The sequence below is a fragment of the Acomys minous genome (assembly GCF_964271855.1).
Source record: "Acomys minous genome assembly, chromosome: 10".
In the NCBI taxonomy this organism is placed as follows: domain Eukaryota; kingdom Metazoa; phylum Chordata; class Mammalia; order Rodentia; family Muridae; genus Acomys; species Acomys minous.
In genome coordinates this window covers 16,425,074-16,445,000 of record NC_140491.1, presented here as the reverse complement: position 1 = coordinate 16,445,000, position 19,927 = coordinate 16,425,074, and the positions used below count along the sequence as shown (strand labels likewise).

The 19,927-nt window shown below is 46.1% G+C and overlaps 1 protein-coding gene and 1 long non-coding RNA gene across 4 annotated transcripts in view; one reads left to right on the top strand and one right to left on the bottom strand.

The window, feature by feature from the left end:
* Window positions 1-19,927, top strand: part of RBPJ (recombination signal binding protein for immunoglobulin kappa J region) — a 200,608-nt gene that overhangs the window by 46,210 nt on the left and 134,471 nt on the right. The gene's annotated exons all lie outside the window — the stretch shown is intronic.
* Window positions 8,882-19,927, bottom strand: part of LOC311607717 — a 29,095-nt gene continuing 18,049 nt past the window's right edge. The window contains exons 3-5 of one of the 3 annotated variants that reach the window (XR_014782713.1): window positions 15,364-15,591; window positions 13,507-13,598; window positions 8,882-10,242 (exon numbers count right to left, since the gene is read on the bottom strand). This is a non-coding gene — a long non-coding RNA (uncharacterized lncRNA). Of the gene's footprint in view, window positions 10,243-10,527; window positions 11,980-13,506; window positions 13,599-15,363; window positions 15,592-19,927 lie in introns of those variants that run through there. The other 2 variants (XR_014782714.1, XR_014782715.1) reach the window with 2 other exon arrangements.

Genomic DNA, 19,927 nt, shown 5'->3' with positions numbered 1-19,927 from the left:
GCACTAGCTGAGTGTTTAAGGGTCCCTGAAGGTATTTTCATTAGCAGGAAAATGGACCACAGAGAGATAAGAATGAAAACTTGAGACTGCCATTTTTGTGAGCATTGGGTCAAGACTGATCCTGTGGTTTATTTTTCTTACACATTTAACCATTGTAGAACTTGTGACTGTGACCTTTACAAGAATGAACTCTTTGTTTGTTTGTTTGTTTTTTGAGACAGGGTTTCTCTATGTAGGCCCGGCTGGCCTCATACTCATGGAGATCCACCTGCCTCAGCCTCCCAAGTGCTGGGATTAAAGGCGTGAGCCACCACTGCCCAGCTTAAGAATGAATTCTACTGGCTGATAAACAGAGCTCAGCCTAGAGAAGGATATGTGTGATAAGCATAAAGAGGGATGAAGGATGCAAAGTACACGGGACCTCTTTCATAGGGATGGGTTCTATTCAGTTGAGAGACAAAGCTCAGGATTAGGGCCTAAACAATGCTCAGGATATTGGGGGATTCAGGAAGGCAGGCTCATAGAATAGCAAATGAAGACCATCAGGTTGGCTGACCACTTTTCACTCTGGCATTCCAGGTGACTTAGCCTCATTCATTTCCTTCCATTGAAGAGAAGATGATTTATAGTCCTGGCTTCCCCAGTGCTTATTCTAAGCTGTGCCTCCTCCAGGTGCGAGGATGAAGCCTTCGAATTCCTGAGCCTGTAGGGGACATTCACATTTAAACCACCACAGCAGGTCTGTGCCAACACCCCTAGCTTATGCAGTACTGGTGACTGAGTCCAAATTTGAGCATGCTAAGCAAGTACATCCCCAAGTCTGGACTTTACTTGTAGTTTACAAAGTAGTTGGTGCCGTCCCTTTCTGAAAAGTTTCAAAAGGAACCAGCTAGATGAAGGGAACAAGCCACAGTCACTCCTGAAGAGGACATAGCTCTTGAAAATGTCCTCACAGAAGAGGTCAGAACATTAAAAGAACAACAGACTCACAGATGAGGGGCTGTGGTACAAGGGTTACAGGAGAGGCCATTACATGTGGGGACAGAAACATTGGCAGGGGCTAGAGCCACCACCCTGGCTTGGGGAGTCATGGTCACGGATTTAAGTGTAACGAAAGATCGTGAAAGGGTTTTAAACAGAGCATTGGTGAAATTAGGTTTATTTCTGGAACAGCGTCTCTGGGGAAGAGGCTAAACCATGAGAGGGTAAGCTGGGAATCCAGAGGGAAGGCACACCAAGACAGATGATAACAACCTGAGCTTGTTAGAGGTTTGTAGAGGTTGGAGGTGGGGAAGGTGGGTAACCAGGAGGTGCATTCTGAAAACACAGTTAACAAAATCAGCCAGGCATGGTGGTGCACTTGGGAGACAGAGGCAGGTGGATCACTGTGAGTTCCAGTCCAGGACAGCCAAGGCTACACCGAGAAACCCTGTCTCAAAAAACAAAAACAAAACAAACAAACAAACAAAAAAATCGGTTGGGACTGGTGGCAAAGGAGAAAATAAGATTGTCACTTGGGAGTCTTGGGGTTCCCCTCCCTCCAATGGCCATATACTTGGCCAAGGTGCAAAGACTAGAAAAGCAGAGATTTTTATTGGGGGGGGTGTGTGTGTCAAGGGACTATTCCATTTGTGGGAAGTTCAAAGGGGCTGTTATAGAACCACACTGACGTGTGTTCCCAAACATACTCTCCCTGTTTAAGGTGAAGCTGGATCTCGTTTTGCTTTGGGGGCCTTTGCAAGACATTTCAACGCCCCCTCCCTGAGATTCTAAGAGTTACGTGCTGTGAAAGCAGGGAATTGCTTTGCTTCGGATGTGTTTCCCCAAAAGCCATGTTTGGAAGTCATCCCTGAAGTCCTGTGTTCATGGCATTTGAAGATGGAGTCTTTGGAGTGGGGGCAGAGGGGGACAGACAGGGTTAGATGAGGTCATGAGGACCCAACCCTTGTGGGGACAATAATAGCTCCATTAGAAGAGGGAGAGAGGCTGGAGTTAAACACCGAGTTCTGTCTCCATCCAGGATGCCCTCCGCCGTGTTGAGGTGCACTGTAGAAGCCCTCAGTGGGCGCTGAGTCAAGCTCCTGGGGCCTCCCTACCTTCAGAGTCGTGAGTCTTATTAATTCCCAGGTCGCAAGCATTTAGAAACACAAAGCTCACTAACACAACTTAAATCCTCTTGGTGCTTCGTGTAAGAGGAGAATGAGCACCATGCATTCCTGGTGTCCCTCTGTGTGCCTCACCACTCCCAGCTTCCCTTCCATCTCACCTACTAGTGTCTTTAACTCTAGCACGAAATAGTTTGGGCAGCTTGTGGGCTGAGCTGGTGTCACAAGCTGCGCCAGTTGAACATTTTAACAGCAGGAGGAAAAGAGAAATGGTTCTCTCACAATTCAGGAGGCCCGAGGTCTAAAATTAGGTGTCAACAGGGCTCTGTGGCCCCTTTCTCAAGGCTCCGTTCCCTCTCTGAGCTTTTAGTGGGAGTATGTTTCTTTCCCTCGGGCTCCATTCTCACCTGCTGTGTGCTTATGACCTCTGTCATCTGTGAGTCCAATCTTTTGGACTCTGAGAAGGCACCTAAATGTTGTATTTAGAACCTACCTGGCTGATCTCGCTTTCAACTGATGTCATCTCATGATCTTTTTCGAGACAGGGTTTCTCTGTGTAGTCCTGGCTGTCTCAGACTTGCTTTGTAGTCCAGGCTGGCCTCGAACTCACAGTGATCCAGCTGCCTCTGCCTCCCAAGTGCTGGGATTAAAGGCGTGCACCACCACTACCCAGCTCCTCTCATGAGCTTTAAGTCAGTTACTGTTCTAGTTTCACTGTTGCCATGGTAAACACCCTGACCAAAGGCAGTCTGAGGGAGAAATGGGTTCATTTCAGCTCACAGTTTACAGCCAGTCACTGAGGGAAGTCAAGGCAGGAAGCTGAAGCTGAAACCATGGAGGAAAGCTGCTTACAGGATTGTTGACAGATTCGGTTTAGCTTGCTTTCAGATGCAGCTAAAGACCACCTGTTCAAGGAATGGTGCTGCCTACAGTGGGTTGGTCCCTTCTACATCAATTCCAACACCCCCTCCACATGCACACACACACACACACACACACACACACACACACACACACACACACACACATACCCCTAAGGGCTAGTTTGACGTGGGTAATCAGCTAAGTGAGACTCCCTTCTCAGATGACTCTATGTCAAGTTGACAGGCAAAACTAAGCAGGACAGTTGCATCTACCCAGATGATTTTTCCCCCAAACCATGCCATACCCACAAGTCCCACACATACATACTTTTGGGGAGCCACAGTTCAACTACTCCAAGTGTGCAAAAGGGATGCAATCCCTTTCACCTTGGGCTGTTTTCTGACTGGGACCCGAAGAGTATGTGTGATAGAAGAAGTGAAAGGCATTGAAGGAAAAGGGCAGCAAGTTAGAAAAGGCTGAAGAGAGAGCACAGAGCCTCCCAGGGTAGGTACCAAGTTTAAAATGACACATAAGAAAGCCACGGCCAGGCTGACCAGACTACCATGGGCCCTCAGGCTCTGCAAAGTTTTGAACTTGGAAGCAGTGGGAAGCTAGAGAGTGTTAAGCTGAAGGAGGTCATAACTGAATATGTTTGAGGAGGGGGAAAATGAGTGTTTTATGGAGAACAGAGACGAGAGAGGAGAAGTAGGGTTAGACAGGCCTGGTAAGGTATTCTTTAGAAGTCTGGGGTGGGGGAGGGGTTGGGGTCCATGGTACTGGTCTAGACCGGATGAGTAGCAGAGTTATTTTAGAGTAAAATGGGTGGGTCAGAACCACTAGGCTTTATTGGAGCGCCTCTCTCCCCGCCACATATTCAATTAGTCATATTGAGGAAGGCAATATGGAAAGTCTACGCTTTATTGTGGCCTGAAAAAACCATTTTTAAAAGAAGTCAACCTCTATAAATTATTCCAAAAAGGCTCCAAGGAGGTTTTGTTGAGAAGGATAGAGGAAACTTACACTGATTGGTGTTAAACTCACTCTGAAAATATCCCTTCCTTTTCCATTGAGCTGTGTGTTCTTGTGGCCTTGAAGAGCAGCAGCCCTGGTGTAATTTGGAAGTTTTACTAGCCTCTGCATGGAATATGTGGCTATGTGGTTATTTCAAGTATTTTCATTCTGTTATTTTTATGGCCTGAGCTATTTTAGCCAGCAGTCCAGTACTAGACGGACACCAGCAGACCCCAGAACCTCAATTAGGGTCCTTAGGAATCTGAGTATCCAACAACTTGGAAGGATGTAGCTCTCACCTCAGGGTTCAGGGCAGAGCATCTGTGGTCCACAAAGATCTAGGGTGTGGGCTCCTAACCCATGGTAGAGCATCCTTCATCTTGGTGATGCTATTTGTATTCAATGTAAAACTTAAAGTGAATGGAAAATTTGCCTGGTTGGAACAAACAAAACTAAACAACACACACACACACAAACCCTGCAACCCAAGTATTTGGTATTTTCACCCAATTCCTTCCACTGTGACATATATCTTCTGAATTTCCACCTCTCCTCTAAGAGTCAGCCTGCTCCATGGCCAAACTGCCTTCAGTATTAGACTTGGGTTGGGACGGACCTTGAAGTATCTTGGGTTGAACTAGTCTGCCCTCACAGTTCTCTCAGAGGACAAAGCCCGGTTCTTAGGATGTGTGGAGCATCTGCATAGTGTCAGCAATGCTGGACATGCTGAAATGCTCCATAAATTCTCCTGCCTAGGAGATCTGTGCTCAAAGGCGCTGGGAAAGGCAAGCAAAACAAAACAGGGCAGGCTCTTTCTGCTCTGTTGACATGCTGCAGCCTCCTGCTGACGGAAAGGATGTTGATCCACCCACCATGAGCTTTATATGGGGAACGGGGGGAGCCATGAGCAAATCTCACCTCCTGACCTTCAGGGGTCCCCCAGCTCTGCATCTAGGCCTCGGTTCTGTTTAAGTAACAATTCAGTGTAGGAGACTTCCATGCCAGTTCCCCACCCAGCTACGTGCAGACAGAGCTCTCTACTGCTTGTGGGGAAATAACCACAGACAAATTCTGGATGACGTAACCAAGAGAGAATCAAGCAGATGATTCTAGCGACGGAAGTGAAAGTTGATTCCCAGCCCGGTGACTGAGCTTTTGGAAACTCCCTGAGAAGGCCCCTGGAGCACTAAGGACCTAAAGGCCTGAACCTGCTCACATTCCCTGCTCCCAACCCCTACCTCAGGAAAAGCTTCGCCCCGAGAACACCAAGGATTAAGTCCTTCAAGGACACATTTATTAAGTCCAAGCAAGGGAGCATCACTAGGGCCAAGTAGGCCTCTGTTGCTCTCTGCTCTTATCCCGGTTGTCAGACGCGCAGTTCCCTATGGGCTGAAACTCTTGTCGCTGTGCAGCCCTGTGCCTTCCCTGCCATGGCCCCCAGGTTGGTCTTTTAGATGGTAGCCATTTAATAAGCACGTTTCTAACCCCTTGTGGTGGAGAAAAAAATCGGCTCTGGCCAGGCCAAGTGCCTGGAGGAGCATCTCCACGGAGGTGCGACTGAGAGGGCACAGAGGTGCCAAGAGATGACACCCTGAGGAGCCACAATCCTCAGCACACAGGAGAACTGATGGCCCCTGTTGTGCTTACCAGCCCATGTGTTGTCAGTGGGTTCTGGGAGAACTCAGAACCAGCTGGAGGGTGGATGGCCCTCCCTCCACCCCTCAGGGCTCTCCATGCCTACCCCTCAGCTTGAAAGAAGGCCCTAATAACCTACCTGATCCTAAGAAGGGCTTTGAGCATTTTCTGAGACGAAATATAATAGTATTAGATAAAGTAAGTTTAGAGCAAAAAAATAATAATAATGGAAAAAAAAGATGGCAATTGATTAAATATGGAAATGAGCTAATGATGACGAAGCTATAATACATAAATGCAGGTTTATTGGAAAAGGCATGGGAGGGGACCCGGAGAGTGTGAGCTGGGGGGGGGGGAGGGGGGAAAATAAGGAGAGAGGGCAGGGAGGTGGGACAAAGGACAAAGGTGCAGTGGAACCCAAATGTCTGGTGTCTATAGTGAAGGGCCTGTGGGGGAGGGGAAGCCCCACCCCTAGGTGGAGGGCAGGGCATGCCAGCTGTGCCCTGCAAGCGGAAACTCACAAATGGAAACTCAAGTTGGGGTCAAAGAGAGAAGGAGGGAGTTCTAGGTTCATTGTGATGTCATAGAAGGAGAGGCTCCTGTTCAGACAGTCCTAGATATGGCATTGACCTGCTGGCCGCCGTTCCATCACTCTGACAAAATGCTAAGATAAACAGCTTGAGAGGAGGGAAGGCTTGCTGGCTGTTGGTATCAGAGGAATTACTCCGTGTCCACTCCGTCCTGTTGTCATTGGGCGTGTGGCAGCACAGTGTGTCATGGTAAGTGTATGTGACCAAGGAAAGAGGTCACCTCACTGCAGCCATGAAGCAAAAGGAGGAAGCAGCTGTGGTCCTATCATCACATCTGGGGCCTGCCTCCATTTACCTTAGTTTCCTACTGCTGGGCTCTGTCTCCCAAGGTTACATTTCATCCCCTATCACCCCAACAGCTAAGCCTTTAACACATAGGTCTGTCAAAGGCATCCAGCCTAAAATACATGATTATTCAGGAAAGATGATACTTGTGTTTCCTTAGCCCCAGAATACTTAGGAAACATAGAAGAGGCCAAAAAAATCTTCCACAGGAAGATTATCTTGGTATCCATGATGCCCTGAGGTTTGAAGTGTTTCTGCCTCTGAGCACTGATTAACCAGACAAGGCCCACATCCCTGTTTCTCATCTGACTCTATACCATTATTATTTAAAATTTCTGAGCTTCATGGATAACATAAAGGGCCATTGTGAGCATCTAACTCCCCAAAGGTACACAGTGAGCACGCATGACTCCTTGTACAGCAAATGACGCTCTGATTGTTTACATGTTTTTAAAACTCCCAACCACTTTTGAAACAGGATCTTTCTGTCATACATATTCTGTAGACAACAAGAAGAAAACACTGGTGTGCCTTCTACTGCAATTTCAATTTTTTTAAATTTGACTAAATTTTGACTGAGCTCTTCCACTGGCCTTTGTTGCAGGCACTGAGAGACATTGGTGGAAAGAGACAGCAGCCCGGGCCTTATCTGAACTTACAGGCAGTGGGGTTAGGGGACTTAGTGACAATACAAATGACAGACTGTGGTCAGAGTGCCTCCTCTCTGGGTCCCCCACCCACCCACACACAGAACTGAGAACAGAAAGATTCAGGTTGAATTGCCCTTTGCTGAGCCACAGGCCCAGTTCTCCATTACTCCCTTACCATGCTCAGACAGGAGCACAGTTAGGTTAGGACAGCCATCTTTAGAGAAGAGGAAGCCAGGGATGAAGGGGTTAAGGTGTTTATTCCACATGGTCCACCCAGTACTAAGGGACAGAGCCAGGAACTGAGCATCGCTGGCCAGAGGTTAGGTCACTATGAAGAAATTCTTCAGAGGCCCAACGCATATTTTGGCCTTTGTTCCTGTAGTATCTAGAAATTGTGTCATCCGCTGGGAACAGAGTATGTCTGCTTGATTCGTGTGTGTGTGTGTGTGTATGTGTGTGTGTGTGTATGTGTGTGTGTGTGTAGAGTCTAGTTTCCTGGATCTTCTAGAAAACTGAAGAGGCCAGGAGAGCTGAATTCTCCTCAGAACTGAGAGGGACAGCATGGTCCTTGGCCTACAGATATGCTATGGACTTTGAGATTTAAAAAGTAAGCCCAGGAGACAGTGTTTTGGGGGATGAGAGGCCAGCACTAAACAGGATGCCTGGAACATGGCAGGTTTCCAGTACATGCTTGCTTACTGAAATGATGAGGGAACCCAGTGAGTGATTGACCCAGTAACACTGCCATCTCTGTGGTGGTTCCTTAATGTGGCCAAGTAAGAAAGCATAACCAGGGACCAGAGAGATGGCTCAGGGGTTAAGAGCACTGGCTGCTCTTCCAGAGGTCCTGAGTTCAATTCCCAGCACCCACAATGGCAGCTCGCAGCTGTCTGTAACTCCAGTTCCAGAGGATCCGACACTCTCTCACAGACATACATGTAGGCAAAACACCAATGCAAATAAGATAAATATATTAATTAGAAGAGGAAGAAGAGGGGGGAGGAGGAGGAAGAGGAGGAAGAGGAAGAAGAGGAAGAAGAGGAAGAAGAAGAAGAAGAAGAAGAAGAAGAAGAAGAAGAGGAAGAAGAAGAAAGTATATCCATATCCACAAGAGGGCTGGAGAGGTGGCTGAGGGGTTAAGACCACTGGCTGTTCTCCCAGAGGTCCTGAGTTCAATTCTCAGCAACCACATGGTGGCTCATAACCACCTGTAATGTAATCTGATTCCCTCTTCTGATGGGCATGAAAACAGAGTGTTCATATACAGAAATAAATAAATCTTAAAAAAAGAGAAAGAGGCCAGGCGTGGTGGCGCACACCTTTAATCCCAGCACTCAGGAGGCAGAGGCAGGTAGATCTCTATGAGTTCGAGGCCAGCCTGGTCTAAAGAGTGCTTCCAGGACAGCCAGGACTACACAGAGAAACCCTGTCTCTTCAGCTTCCGGGCTACCTCAAGCCTTCTTCCTCCACTATGCTCTCCTGTCACCAGCTCGAAGCAATAAGCCGCCCCCTCCCCCAACACACACACACACACACACACACACACACTGTCATGCTAGGGATTTAACCAAGGCCATGTGCATGGTAGAAAAATACTCTGCACCAAAATACACCCCCAGCCTGGAGTCTTTATATTGACAGAAAATATATGTTCACATGATTGTTTAAAAGACACAAAGAAAACGACACTGCATTTAGTCAAGTGAGAGAAAGTAATGTGACATAGTTACGTGGTCTGTCTAGAAGAGGCAATACTATGGGAACAGTTGACATATATCTATTTTCTAGGAGAGGGGAAGAGGGAAGAGAAGAGCACAGAGGATTTTCAGGACAGTGAAAGTGTTCTTTATGATACCCTGATGAAAACAACTTATTGGGAAAAGGAGTTTACTTCAGCTTATAATTCCAGGCTACAGTTCATCACTACGGGGAAAGTGAAGGCAGGAACTTTAAGCAGCCGGTGGTGTTACATCCAAAAGCATCTCGAGAGCAGAGACAGTGCATGGCCATGTTCTCATGTACTTGCTCCTGCTCAGATCGGTGTCTCTACTCTTAGGCCCGAGGCCTAGGGAATGTTGCCGCCCCCAGTGGACTGGACCTTCCTAGTCAGTTTAGGAAGATGACTCATGACAGTGTAGGCCGTTCCTCACTGAGCCTTCGTCGTCCCCAGGTGATTGTAGGTGATGGCTGTCTGATGGTTAAAGCCAGTCATGACACAACGATGCATACGTGACAGTTGGCATACACCCGCATTGGCCAAAACCCATGAAATGTACCACACAAAGAGTGAATCTTAATATAAGCAAAGGATTTTAGTTCATAACAATGGATCAATAATATTTTGTCAGTTGAAACAACTAGACATCAGTATACAGCATTAGTAGTAGGAGTGAAATAGGAAGAGGAGCTTGAGGCAATGCAGAAACGGGTTGCTGCTTGACTCCTCCATGAGCCTAAACCACCTGTAAAATAAACAAATAAATAAATAAATAAACTTTATTAATTTAAAATAACCAAGGACAAACACTAGTAAATCGGAAATAATTATTTTCAACAGCCATGCCAGTCCCCTGAGGGCCAAAAGAACAACAACAAAAAAAGTCTAGAGCAAGTCAACAAAGATTAGAAAAAGTGGTTGCTCAGAGGACTTGACCTCTGTGGCTCTGAAGTCAGGAAACTGAGAATCCTAATGGCTCTGTGGTGGCCATCTACCTGATACATGGGCCAGCTCTAACTGACTCCTTTCTAGAAGCCTATAGGCATGTAGTTTCCAAAATTGGCATGAAAAAGAAAAAACAAATTGCTACCCTGTGTCTGTCTCTGGTTAGCTCCTTTATATAGAATGCCGGGCCCAGAGTAGTCTGGTTAATTTCATATTCTGCTTAAGTGAGGGTTGTCATGGCTACCATGCATAGGTACCCAGTTTTCTCAGAATTAGGGATGCATGCAATAGAAGTGGTTTAATAAAAAAAAAAAAATTGGACTTGGCTGGATAAAATGTAGATTTCTTTGATGATAGATCCCGAGTAGAGTGGGGAAGGCACGCCGGGATTCAGCACACATCCACTGAGTATCGTTTCAAATATCACTTCTTGTTCAGAGCTGCAGAGACACAGGGAGAAAGAGAGGTGTGTGCACCCATCCTTGGTGGCCACAAGAGAGCCCTGGATACTCGCTTTCCTTGACTCCCAGGCTGCCGCCTGGGCTTCTCACTAAGGTGAAACAAGGTGTGCCTTTACAGAGCAACAGGAGAAGAAAAGGCCTTTTGCTTCAGTCATTGGTGGTTGGGTCAGCATGACTAGCAGCTGTGTAATTCGACTTGGTTACTTTCCCACGTCCTTTGTCATCGCTAAGACCTGGGGGGTGTTCCTCAGTCATGAAGAGTTCAAGCCCTCAGCCTTTCTACTGGGTGGGGGGGAGGGGGCAGTGTTAAAGAGACACACGGTTAACAGAACTGCCCCTTAGGTCTGGTTCTAGCTATTGTGACTTGGCTAGCAGCCAAACATCTATGGACTCTAGGTGAATTATATTAATGGCTGCTTCACAGGAGAGCTGATGGTGGATGATTTTGAAGACACAAATAACAAGCCAGACATGGTGGCACGTGCCTGTAATCCTAGCACTTGGGAAGCTGTGGCAAGGGCACTTCTGTGAGCTTGAGAGCAGTGTGAGCAACAGAGAGAGTTCCAGGCCAACCTGGGCTGTTGTAGGAGAGTCTGTCTGGAAAGGAAAGGAAAGGAAAGAAGAGAGAGAGGAAGGAAGGAAGGATGGGAGGGAGGGAGGGAAGGAGGAAGGAAGGAGGGAACATTGGTGGTATTGAAAAGACTCTAGGTGCAAGTCCCTCAGGAGCTAAGAGGCGAATTTCCTTTGCTGCTGCAGCTGCTTCAGCACATCTGCATGGTGAGCCCCAGGATGCGAGCACGTGCCACACCACTCAGCCTCTGCAGCTCTCGATGAATCTTTATCCGTGGCAAGCTTTGGTCGCAGCACGCACGTGCAGGGCACACACTTGCTGGTGTCTCCCTGCTGGCCCCTTCCTTTCTCTTGCTGCCCTAGATTTCCCACTCTCAAATGGAGAAGACTCCCAAGCATCCCTGGTCCTGCCTGCTTCTGAGTCAGTCTGAGTAGGACGAGCTGCCCCCCTGATCTCCCTAAGATGACGGTTCAAACTTTATCCTATCCTTGTGTCCCTGCAAATTACTGGGAGCACAACTTATTCATTCTCTCTCCCTCTCTCTCTCTCTCTCTCTCTCTCTCTCTCTCTCTCTCTCTCTCTCTCTCTTTCTCTCTCTCTCTCTCTCTCATTTTTCATCTGGAAGAGGGTCTTGACAGTTCTTGACAGTATCTCAAACACATGCTTATAGAAGCAAACCTGTCACAGGGTTCATTTGCTGGAGCCGATGTCCTCTGCCCAGGCAATCTGGTTGCAATTTCAACTGGGCTTGGCTACTTCGTCCATTGATCCTCGTTTGCCATGTTCCTCGGTTATTTCTCTGCAAGCCATCTCTTCCTGGTGGGGTTGTTTTCTGTAATATATACACACACTCGCGCATCTGTGCACACTCACACTCATGCTCGGAGACTCTCAGCACCTCTTCAGCGTGGAATTCCAGGAACTCTATCTTTCCATTTTATTGCCACAAGCATTTGTCACTAGCTGTTGCTTTGTTTTGAACTTGGTGATTTACACAGCTTTCAGCGTCCCTTCCAGTTCATATTTTTGTTCCGTATTTCAGAGAGCTCCTCGTTCCAGCCTCTATTTTCTGATTAGCATCTTGTTTTCAAGTTCTGGTAATCCTTCTTTTTGGAAAGCAAGAGAAGATAGGCAGTGCCCAGAACCTGTTACCAATGAATACAATTCTAGGTAAGACTCAGTCGTAACAGTGAAATTGGACAAAATGCAAGGAGTTGTCCATCCCAGGGGATGGCTGGGAGGGGACGCCATGAGCACAGGTCTTTCTCCCTTCACTGGGTCTCTGAAGAGCTTGACTGCTTGGACATAGACTGTTCGACATTGACTGACAGTGGACGTGGCCCAGCGAGACGCACTACAGACACTCTCTGTTACCTTTATATTTTGAGTACCATGTCTGAATGGCTCCTTGTTTGAGCCTGGCTTTTCCCCACCTCCATTAACTCAGCTCCACATGGGGGAATCAGCACTTAATAAAACAACTATTGGCCGATGGTCCAAGTCACAGGAGCTGTAGAAAGCGGTAGATGGAACTCTTCTTGACTTTGTTTTTCTAAAAAGTACCCGTGACTGTGGCCAAGCAAATCAGCAAATACCCTTGGGCTCCCTCAGGAGGAATTAAAACAAGTTAGGCAGCAGGGTGGAGAGAGCAGGCATGGAGCCCGAAAGAAATTTAGTAAGCCTCTGCCTCTCTTCTCTTTCCTTTTGGCTAGATTTTTCCAGAATGTAGTGGACCGTTCTATGGTATCTGTGGTGGGCCAATTGCCCCCTTGGTTGAGTTGGGGAGTTGAGAGACAAACTGGATAGGGGTGCACCTTGTAACTGCTAGTGTGCTTCTGAAGGACAGAGCCTGACCCTGTCATGAGTGAAAATTTCCCACATAGTCTGGGCTCCATTTGCATGGCTTCTGTCTACCCCTACAGACTCCCGCCCTCTACCAGCAAGGCTATTATTCACTGGAGGCTTGGAGCAATCACGCACTGCCACTCCCAGTGACTCCTGAATCAAGAGGTACTTAATTTCTTAATGGCTCCCTTTTTACTCCACTGACTAGGAAGCAGAATGAAATAGTGAAAAAAGACATAGGGCAAGGTGTACCTAGACATGGGTTCGTATCCCAGCTCTGCCACTTACTACCTCTGTCTTCTGTGAAGAGTGAACTCCTAGCCACATAAACGCTGAATGGGTTTAAAGATAATAAGAGTAGATAGAGGGAAAAGAACAGCAAGGGAGAGTCCAGCCAGCTCAGCTGTGGGATCCACAGGTTTGACAGCTCTGGGATGCCACTTCTGACAACTAGCTGAAAAGACCGAGTCATGCGCATGCTCACATTAACTCTATTTGCCACTGCTGAAGGCTAGGGGGAAGAAAAAAAGAAACTTGGTTACCTGGCTTCCCTAAAGTCCTATGTATCATCTTTCAAGGGGGATTTATTTTTAAAGCAGGATCTCATTTAGCCAGGCTGGCCTTGAGTTGCCTATGTAGGCAAGATGACCTTGACCTTGATGTTTTGCCCCTACCTGCTGAATGATGGGATTATACACAGGAGTCCCCGTGCCTGGTTTGTACAAATGCCAGAACTCAGTTCTATGTTTAATGCGCGCTAGCCAAGCACTCCTCAAACTGATCTTAAACCTCAGCCCATTTTTGTTCATTTGTTTTTAAAGTCATACCTCCTGGCTGGTAGCTTGCCAGCTGTTACAGGCATAGACTGGAGTCCAGTGGGCACTGGCTAGGGTTTCCAACTTCTTTCCTGGAACAAAGACTGGTACCATGGATGGTAAAAAAAAAAAAAAAAAAATGGAAGTGTTTAAGAGAGGGTTTCCAGAAGGAGGAAGTGGACTAGGGTGCTAGGACAGGTTAGCATACAAATGTAATGCTAATAACAGTAAGAACATGTTACACATTAAGTGGTACATGCCATGTGCTGGGTGTTTGTAGGTTCTAATGGCATGAATAGTCATCAAACTCTGTATGCTAGGCAGTGCTTTTGTCCCTGTGTATGGATGAGGAAATAAGCCTGGTGCACTTAGTAATATCTTTATTCATGCATAACAAACAAGTGACAGCCAGAGGTTGAAATTGAAAGGCTCCAAATAGTCCCAATCTATCTGCTAGCCTTTGCTGCCCGTGCATAACTGATCCATTACCTACAGTCCTTTGTTTCATTAAATGCCTTTGATTTCGCATGCAACCAACAGCATATTTTAATTTTCTTATAAATAAATTCCATTCGTTTCTCTTCTAGTTTTTTTTTTCTCCCCTTCAAACAACCATTGGCACTCTCTATGCTTTTCTCCAAACATCAAAATGGTCCGTGAACATAATTCATAATTTTAAAAAGCGGAAAGCAAGTTTTGGATTCTGGTACCTTGTAAGGAACTATTGGTATGTTTGAATTGCTTAAGCAAAGTGCCTCATTTGGCTGCCATATTTATTACATCCCCTAGAGATGGCAAAGGAGGCAGGAATCTACCCCTCCTCGATGCTATCTGATAACAGCCAACAAGGAGACCCATCAGTCATCTCCATAAACGTCAATCCCAGCACTTGGGAGGTAGAGGCAGGCAGATCGCTGTGAGTTTGAGGCCAGCCTGGTCTACAGAGTGAGTCCAGGACAATGAAGGCTATACAGAGAAACCCTGACTCGAAAAACAAAACAAAACAAAACAAAACAAAAGTGATGGGAGTATTTGAGTATTTCAGAGTGCCAAGTGAGTCTCAGATGTCACTTCTACCACTGAGTGGCCCTGAAAAAATGGCTTCTATCTCCGTGGGAGACTCTCCCCTTTGTAATTCATGACACTGGCATCAATAGGACTGTTGTCAAGGTTAGAACTCATGCACATAAAGATTTAAAAGTGAGCCAGGTGCACCTTGAATCCCAGCACCCAGGGAGGCAGAGGCAGGGGCAGAAGCAGGTGAATCTGTGAGTTTGAGTGCAGCCTGGTCTACAAATTGAGTTCAGGACATGCAAGGCTACACACACACACACACACACACACACACACACACACACACACACACACACACACACACCCCAAACCTGTCTCAAACCACCACCACCACCCAAAAAAGTGAGCCTGGTCTCCTTTGTCTACTGTTAAGTTCCTGGGTATCATATAAGGTTTGTATTATTACTACTGCATCTGTTAAAGGAAGTAAGACTTATAACGACAAACAATTTGATCAAGGTCTTACACAGAGAGAAACTTCTGCTTTTCTTCCTCGACACACCTGGATCCTGTTGTATACACTGTGGAAGGAGTGAAGACAGTGCTTTTGACTGTATCTACCATCTTGAAGTGTTGATGAGCCTGGCTGGCTGGTACTTGAGGGGATGCCTGGTTCCCCCAAATAAGGAATGAAGCACCCATGCAAACACACTTGAGAACCGCTGAGAACAAGGCATGGAGCGACAAACAAAAAAGCCACAAGCAAGCCAGGAATCATGACACACGCTGTCTCTTACCACCTGCTTGCTGCCTTCATAGCCCCATCTAAACAGCTCCGGGAGTGGCTTTTCTTACCCAGTGCTCCTGCAGGAATTGCACTCTCTGCCTCCCCAGACCCCTCCGCTTCATTAAGATGTCGCCTCAGCTCCATTTCCTGTGTGTCCTATTAACTCTGCGGCAGCGGCCACTGTCTTCTGGCCTTGACTTTCTGTTCAATTTTCAAAATGCCATTTTCTAAGGAAGCCAGAGGATCCTCTGCATTGTTGTCATTTCTTTTCATTTTCAATCTCTCTCTCTCTCTCTCTTCAAAACAAAAGTCAGAGCAAATAAAATAAGCACAAGTTATATCTCCTAATGAAAAGCGCTAAGATCAAGCAAGGTCAAGGTTTCATTGAGAGCAAAAGCAAGAATCCTGTTCAAAAGGAAATTGGAAAGCAGAGCTGTGCGAGCTGTGAGGCTTTTCTTTTTTTCAAAAATCAAAGAAAGACAAGTTATGAGCCATGGACTGTTCTGTCCCCATGGACTCAAGACACTGTTATATTAGTTCACAAAGACTATTATTAAGAATAACAAGGTGCCTCTAGGATAGGCAAGAGATCATTTCAAAGGCTATCAGAGCTCCTGGTTCCAAAAGGGGATAATTGCTAAAACTAATGGTGGCTCCAGTGTGGAATTTGGAGGTGAATAAATACAGCTTGGGGACTATAGAAGTTTCCTGTTTTGAAATTAAGAAAAGTCAGGACATTTGCAAATATTTTTAGATGTGATGTTTATGGAGGGCTAAGAATATTAACCCGGAATATTGAGTTATCCAGCTGAATGCTGGTCTGCACATTCTAAGTAATTTAGGCTATTGGACAGAATACTAATCTACTGTAGTTTCCCCCTTCATTTCTTGCCTTAAAAGGGCAATAGTGAGAAAATTCCTTTTAACCAGAATGGTCAACAAGCATTTATTAAAAACCTGGGGAACAAGAACACCATGCCAAAGGCATCTATAGTGTACCCAAGGGAAGCCGAAGATAAAACACATACATTTGACAATTTAGTATATGACAGAAGAAGAATTAAACTGCAGACAGGAGAACCAGGGACTAGTTTCCAGCAATACAACAGAACTTGATGCTCACATCTCCCTCCCATCTCCTGGCATTTGAAAAGGTGTTGTCTATCCAGGAGAATTGGTCCTAGACAAACCCTATATCTCTGGGGTTTTTTTCCCTCTCACCTCTTAGCCTTAACATGTAATTTAACGTATCATTTATCAAAAGATCAATGTCACCTTCTTTCCACCTTTTAAACAAGCCTTATTATTAAAGTCAGAGAGTCACCAGCCTTTAATCCCAGCACTCGGGGAGGCAGAGGCAGGTGAATCACTGTGGGTTTAAGGCCAGCCTGGTCTACAAAGTGAGTCCAGGATAGCCAAGGCTACACAGAGAAACCTTGTCTTTAAAATAATAATAATAATAATAATAATAATAATAATAATAATAATAAATAAATAAAGTCAGAGAGTCTTGCATTTCATCCATTGCAACTCCTTAACAACTAGGATCATGCTTAGCACATAGTAGATGTTCAAGAAAACTTGATTAGTAAAGTAGCAAAGTGAAGAGCGTGTTGGAATATTTATTAACATGGAAGGTTCAGCCTAGGTAAAGATGGTCAAGGTCAATGAGAAACCTCTTCTTAGAAGAAGTGGGGTTATTGGTTTTCAAACCAAAACAAACTGATTTGGTCAAATACAGAAATAACAACATTGCTTTTGAATTCTAGGCTGAGTCTTGCTTCCATTTAGCTTAGTGACTAGAGCAAGGCACTTTAACTTTGGCTTACATGGATGTCTGAAAGTACTGATGCCAGGGGCCAGAGACGCATCTCTAAATGAGTTTAAGTCATTAAAACACACAGAAGGATTGTTGCATTGGTTACTTTGTGTTGCCATGACAATGCCTGACAGAAACAACTTAAGGGAGGAAGGTTCTCTTCTGACTCAGGATTTCAGAGGCCTCAGTCCATCATCACAGCAAGTCAGAGAAAACAGCCCATTTCATGGTAGCAAGAGTGAGTGCTGGAGGCTGTCCGATTCACGGGAGACCAGGAACCAGAGACCAAGAAGGGCATATAATGTTCAAGGCCCACTCCTAATTTGACCTATCTCCACCAGCTAGGTTCCACCTTCTAAGGGTTCCACAGTCTCCCAAAATAGTGTCAGAGGTAAGGAACAAGCATGCAAAACATGAGCTCACAGGAAGCCTTTTTCCATTCAAACCACAGCATTTACTGCACTCTTTTCTTGGTCCCTCCTGGCCAAACCTCAAGGAGCAGAGTCTGTGAGAGGATGCTTAGCACCAAGTCATTTTTGTGGATGGATTAGGGTAAGGTAGCCTTCAAAAGAGAAGTCTGGGCTTGAGGGGTGGCTCAGAGGTTAAGAGCACTGGCTGCTCTTCCAAAGGTCCTGAGTTCAATTCCCAGCAACCACATGGTGGCTCACAACCATCTATAATGTGATCTGATGCCCTCTTCTGGTGTGCAGGTGTACATGAAGGTAAAACACTGTATACATAATAATAAATAAATCTTTGAGAGAGAGAGAGAGAGAGAGAGAGAGAGAGAGAGAGAGAGAGAGAGAGAGGGGCAGGCTCCTCTCTTGCCACTGCTCGGCTGCCCTCCTGTTCTCTCTGGGCTCTCAAACGCTTTTAGAAAAGTTTTCCGGGGCACTCAGCCAAGCCTGCCTGCTCCCAGTGTAACCCATACTCAGAAATTATGTCTTTCTGTCCTTTGCTCTTCAAGCAAAGAGTCGGCCTCCTCAGTCTCCTGCCAGCTAGGACTGGATCCTGATGAGCTAATTCCCTTCGGGGTAGGAATGACAGATTGTTGGCTGGCCAGCCTTTTCAGTTTTCCTCACCACCAGAGTGAGGCCCCTCTTAGGGAAATTTGGGAGGGAAAAGAACTTCCAATGAACGAACCAGTGCCTAGAATCTGCCTGAACTTTTAATATATTAAATTATGTCATCTCCAAGCAGGTAGATGATATTACTCTCCAGTGAGCTAAAGTTTATGAAAGGAGAGGTACAGACAGGCACAAGAACCTTCTGGATTATCATCGCGCCACACTGACTAGATAAGGCCAGAAATAGAAGTTCGGAGGCTGATCCAGACTTCGGGAGCAGAATTTTGGAGCACAAAGAAAAAAGACCTCCCCTATGCCCTGAGTGAGCCCATGAGTTTAAGGGGGTCCACCCCTCTTACGAGTCTCATTTCCTCATTTGCAAAAGGAGAGGGTGTAATAGCATATGTCTTTCTGATTTCCTGCAAGGAAATCACCCTGATATTCAAATGCATAGAACAGTGGTCCAGTGCAGGAAGCTGGCAACAGCTCCAGTTGGGAAACTGTCACTGGGGTCTCTCATGAGGTTTCAGCCAGATGCCAGCTGGTCTCAGTCCTTCTCTGCAAGTCTGTTTGAAGCAGAGGTTTCTCTGTGTAGCCTTGGCTGTCCCAGACTCACTTTGTAGACCAGGGTGGCCTCAAACTCACAGCAATCCTACTGCCTCTGCCTCCCGAGTGCTGGGATTAAAGGCACAACCTCTTTTAAGCTGATCCACTCACCCACAAGCTAACTTCTCTTCAGTGGCCTCTCCACAGGTCCTGTGAGCATATTAACAAACTGGCACCAAGTTCACCCAGCAAGATAGCAGCTGCAGGGACTTCACACGTAACTTTAGGCTAACAGGCAGTCACCTCTGGAAAGTGCCATTGTTCACTGGGACAGCCCCTAATTCTTTGTTGGGAAGGACCACATAAGGACCTCTTGGCGACTAGTATAAGAGTATTTACAATTGTGGGGAGGAGTGAATGAAGTAGTCTGTGTTAAGTGCAGTAGTAAATACCAACTTAAAAAAAAATGGTTATTACCAACACATTAGCTGCATACCTGTTCTCCAGCTGGTGCCCTGAGATCTCTTTTATTGGCTTTTAACAAGAGGCTACTTTGTGAAATATTCAACTTCACATTAGAATCCAGCAATAAGAAACCCCAAATCCACAAAGTTCAGACAGAGTAGCAAACACCAATGCAGGTGGCCCTTGGAGATAATGGCTCCTCCATACTGGGTTGTGTGGAGCTGAGCAGATCACACAGTTTGTCAGACCCCCCCCCCCCCCCCCCGAAACTCCTGGAAACCTTGTTACTACCTGGAAACTCTTACACAGCCACAGTGGCAACAAATGACCCTTTCCCTATATTTTTACAGCAATGGCCACCAGGGTACCCAATGGTGTCCAGATTTCCTGTCCACCCTTAATAGGATGGTGTCCAGTTTATATTCTGCAAATGGTCCTTAGTTTATATTCTGTAAAATATTACTGCAAAAAAAAAGATATCTATTTTTTTTTAGGCTTTGTTTTGTTTTGCTTAAAGCTTTATAGTCAAATAAATTTGAAGAGACTGCCTTGTAAATTCTGTTCTGAAGACTCCCAGGGCCCGGTGAATGTTGTATGAAAGCCTCTCGGAAGTCCTACAATTAGAAGCAAATAGCCTTGTTTAGCCAGCTTGGTTTGCAGCAATTTGCTGCTTTTAGAGCCTCCCACACTCTTTCCTCCACCTTAGGACAAGTGTCAGCCTTCCTCCATGGAAGG